Genomic DNA, 5,065 nt, shown 5'->3' on the forward strand with positions numbered 1-5,065 from the left:
CATTTCTCTGATGCTGCTGAAATTACATTTCTGTCAGAAGCATTTTCTTCTTCTGCCCAGACCTAACCTCAAATTTATTTCCCGACCAGATGGGAGCTGAGCTAGGCAGTTGCAGCAGACATGAGCACCTGTACTTGAGAATGAAGTCTGTGAGATAAATTAATACTTCAGTTACCCTGGAGGGATCCCTGCCAGGATGCTTTGTGCTGGCTTTGTTTCTGTGGGAGGCCAGGTCTCTTGTCAGGTGAAGTAAAATTAGAGGTGAGCACTCTTAAAAGTGTCTGCATATGGACAGATGTCTATGGATCACTGAGGGAAAGGGACTGGAGAGAACTTGCACTTGCCAAGGCCCATCTATGATCCCAGTGAAACACTTCCCACTGTAGCTTGCTTGGAACTCTTTTTCACAGCACTCTTTTGTCAAGATAAACTATGACTGGTATTGCTTTTATAAAATTCTTGTATTCAGAGCACTGTTGAAGAACTGACTAGTCTCTCCAAAATCACAAGGCAAGGGGGTAAGAGCAGCTGAGTAAATAAAAGGCAAAGCAGTTCTGACTGAGGCATTGTCAAGCTAAAATGTGAGTTCTGCTCAATACTGCAGTCTTACGGTGGACTAATAAATTATGTCTAGTACTAAAGAGCACGCTTTAATCATATTTTGTCTGCAGCCTGTGCTCAGTCTTCACTCACTGATAACCCAGCGTTTAAATCAGTCTCTTCATTGCAGGCTGCCGCTGAGTCGCACCACTAGCTCTGTTCCCAGTTCCTGCAGGAGGCCTTTTCTGGGCAAATCTGATCCCAGCAGCTCTCTTCTTACCTGCAGCAGTGCAGAGGCCAAATGAGATCACTGTGAGTCCTCTCTCTTGATTGCTAGGATGGTTCTGGTGGCCCTTTGGGTCTGCAACATGGGAAATGGACCATTTACACTTTATAGAATTGTCAGATGGGGTGTTGGCTATGACAGCCCAAAGAAATCAGGCGTCTGTTCAAGGGTGAGGATTTTCTTGGACTGGATGGGACTGCTAAAGAAACATGAGTTGTCTTTATCTGAGATGAGTCCTGAATATAATGCCTGTGTATAAAATATCCCAAGTGCATTGGGGTTTTTTCTTTTTGACTTTTTAAGGCAACTTAAGACAAAAGTAAAAAAAAAAAAATCCAGGTGATTTCCTCCAGCAAGTGTCCACTTCCTCCTTGTCCTCATACCTTTCCCCTAAACAAAGGTTACTGCAAATTAGAATGGGAGTTTCAGAAGCATAAGACTTGTGTTCTACACTTCTGACTCTGAAATTGAATATAATCTTTGGACAGATACTTTTCTCAGTAAAAAGCAGCTGCTTGTGAAAATACCTACCAGCCCCATGCTTGATGGGCAGGAGAGTTTGGGAAAATGCTCTAAACTGATCTTGTGCATTCATGTATCTAGATCTAATTAGCACCACATTCAGAAGTCTGCAGGATAAATTTTGCCAGAGAAAGAGTAGGATATGCTAGTGAATAAGCACTGATTGCATGAAAGTGATGGCATCTTACAAAAAGAAGAGGCCCCTGTTCTTAAACTGAAGGACTCTCATACAGAGAAATGGGGGCAAAAAACCTGTTTGAAGTACTCCACGTGAACCCAGCATTGTCATACTGCTTCCCTGCACCAGCTCGCTCTCTTCTTCCCCAGAAGTTTCTTTCCTGCTGAGGCTACTCAGGTCAAGGTGAATTTGGCTTTATAGTTTCATTGGCAAATGGAGAAATCCACCACTTCATCTTGGGTAATCAGAAGGGATTTGAGAGATTTCAGAAAGGTTCTAGATAGCTTCAAGTCTCTTGTTTTACATGTTAAAGAAACTAATTTGTCATTCTAGAGAAATGTTTCACTTTGGCTCAAAGTAGTTGCACTAGGAAACTGCTGATGCAAAACCTTTGTATTCCAGAGCTTTATCCCTCCTCCTTCCCTGCATGTGCACACATACAGCCAAGCATGTTAATGAATAGGCGCGATTGTCCCACGTTGCATCTTAACAGGAAAAACCTAATCCTGGACTGAGTGTTTGTGTTTCTGCCCATCCTACATTTTATCCTATTGCTGCCAGCAGAAAATGGAATATTCTGCTGATATTAATAAATTTCATCTTTTTTTTCCCATGCATGCTGAATAAAATATGCCGCAGTTAGGAGCAGGAAATTAAAGTATATATTAAAGAAAAGAGCATGCTGTGGATCCTCTCACAGGTCAGATGAGCACTTGAACTCTCCTGCTTTGTGCTGCAGTTGCCTGTCTTTCTTCCTTGTGGCATCTTCCTTAGTCCCACACTGACCTAACAGCAGTGTTAGTACAGATGCTGACTATGGGAGAACGTTCTCCTAAGCTAAAACCAGTCAACAAGTCATCATTTGTATGGTAGCCAGGCCATCCCCACAGATAAGCTGGGAGCTGGCTGGACATCCCCTTGGATCTGACACAAGTGGCTGCTGACCACTGACTCTGAAGGCAGGAATGGCTCTCTGGCCAGGCAGCCGATGCAGGGAATTGCTCAGCTCTGTAGTGTAAATCTTTCTCAGAGGGGGAGGCTGTGGCAGTGCACACAGCTCTCACATACGCCTTCATACAAAAGGTTCAAAGCCCTGAGGGTTCTTTGAGTGAGATACTGACTCAAAGTTGCAGTATACAGGTACTTGGCTCCTTTATCTGACCTTTATATGATTGTCTTCCTGTTGCGGGAAGTAGAGGAGCAGGGATCTGTTACCACGGATGCTGCAGAATTCCCTTGCAGAATGCACTTGGTTGTGTTGCTTAATCAGTGCGCTCTTTCTCTCTCTCTCCCCCTTACCATTCTTGAAATAAGGTACTGCTTTTTTATCTTCCGTGTTTTGGGCTGACTCTCTCAGAGCAGAGAGAATTACTTAATCTCTTATGCACGTACTTCGCTTAAACAGAGCTGTGGTTTTGGATGAGACACTGTCAGCTTGCTGCTGCTTCTGAAACACAGCAAACAGCCTTGTCCTCCTAATGTGCCTCCTCCTGCCTATTAAGCATCTAAATGTTTCTCCATATCCAATACTGTGTAGGAGGAAGGATGATGAAAAGGCTGAAGTACCCGAGTTGCTGGCTGACATGAGCTTTGGCAACAAATTGGAGACCGCAGTTGCTCACGAATTGAAAAAGCAATCTGTTCAGGAGGGATGTGCTACCGGCGCTGCTCACAGCCTTGTGCAGTAGCCAGCTGCTTAGCAGGCACTGTGTGCTTTCCTCCTCTTCCCACTGGCATCCATGCTGGTGCTCCACAACACCACACCACTGAGATAAAAATAGGCCCCCCAAAGTGGTAAGCAACAGAAGGTGGGGATGATTTCTCTCCACATGGAAGTGCAGCACAGCCAACAACTATGGGGACATCATTAGCACAGCAGCTCCAGGGCTGGTTAGCAGAGGCTGGAACCATGCAAAAGGCTCTTGCTCGCCCTGAAGCAGGCTTTTCTCAGCTGTTCTGCACATCTTTGGGTGAGCTCGAAGCCATGGCAAGCTCAGTAACCTGAATGCAAAAACAGCTCTTAAAATGGACCTAGAGATGAGCCCTTGTGGCTCAGCCTGTTGGGCTGCATCATCTTCCAAACTGCAGCACCCACGCTACACTGGTGTTCCCTGCTGTCCCCTGATGCCAGCACAGGGACCACGTCCTCCAGCAGTGTTGGGTGTGTGCAGGAGCCTTGTGCAAAACTGTGATTGACTCATTGCTTTTAACTTAGACTGTGGTGGAAGAGCTCTGGATGCTTTTGAAGGCAACTCTCCATGAGGAAGGGCACCCTCCCTGTAACTCAGCCGGGCTGAGCTCTCTTCCACTGAGGGTTAAGGCACGTACCCTGTGTTCCCTCTCACAGGTGCTGCTGTGCAGAGCTGTTCACGCTGCAGCACCTTCCGCAGGAAGCAAATGTTCCTCATCTTCCTTCTGGACTGGAAGGATTTCTACCCGGCAGGAGGGCTGAGCCCTTCCCTCCCTGCACTCTCGGTATCCCGTGCAGTACACAGAGACACGGCATGGTGTCAGCATCCCATCTGAGCAGAGAGCTCATAAAACCTTGGTGCGGGGGGAGCACACTTACACAGAATTTAAGCTGCTGTGCAGAGGGTATGACTTTAAAAATTGCTGCCTTGGGAGGCAAACAACCCTATTATGCTTGGTACTAAAGGGACACTCAGTTCTTATTAGTGATCTTGTTTTCTCTCCTCCTGCTCTGTTATAACCACTCAGATGCTTCCAAATACTTCCCTGTTGATTTGGTCTCTTATTTAACGAGTGCTGAATCTGAGTGCACTGTGTGTACATGAAGCTATAGGCTAGGCCTGCTCTCCTGTGTTTCTGGAGAATCAGGGACTTCATAGACAAAAGTGTAATATTTCATAACTCTTCTCAAGAGCTGGTCACAAGGTCAATTAGAAAAAAAAAATTACATTTCTCCCTCAGTAGTGAGTGAGTGTTTGAGTTTGGTGGGTCTTTTAGCTCAGGTATGTGACCAGCTTGGTATCTGTTTCTCTCTTTTCCAGGCATTGATTTAAAGCACAGCTCAGAGCAAATTTCAAGCAAATCTACTTTCCTCTAAGGCTCACCCCTTTGTGCTTATAGCCTGTGTCTCTGCCTGGGTCTCCAAGGTTAAGGCAACAGGGCTGCCTTGTGATCATATACACATATACACAGCTCCTGCAGGCTTGTACCAGCTTGAACACTGAACCCTAAGAAATGATCCAACTGATGGGAACAGGTTTTAAATATTCGTATGTATAGAGAGAGAGATGACTTGTGTAGGTTAAGCTTTTTACCATTTTGGCCTTTCCAGTGAATAACTGTGCTCTTGCTAGCGACATCAGGATCTTCAGGCTTCTACCAGGTCCAGTAAATACTGGGGCAGGGGAGCAATGGGTTTAAAAAATAAGAAAAGTAAACTAAATATTGGAAAACCATTTGTCACCAGCTTTATTGACCTGCTAGATTCTCTTCAATCATGGGCAGAACTGCCAGGTTTTGTGGAAAGCTCTTACTGTCTTGTCTTAATGCTTTTATCACTGCAGTGCACA

Source organism: Corvus moneduloides, chromosome 4, assembly GCF_009650955.1.
Source record: "Corvus moneduloides isolate bCorMon1 chromosome 4, bCorMon1.pri, whole genome shotgun sequence".
In the NCBI taxonomy this organism is placed as follows: domain Eukaryota; kingdom Metazoa; phylum Chordata; class Aves; order Passeriformes; family Corvidae; genus Corvus; species Corvus moneduloides.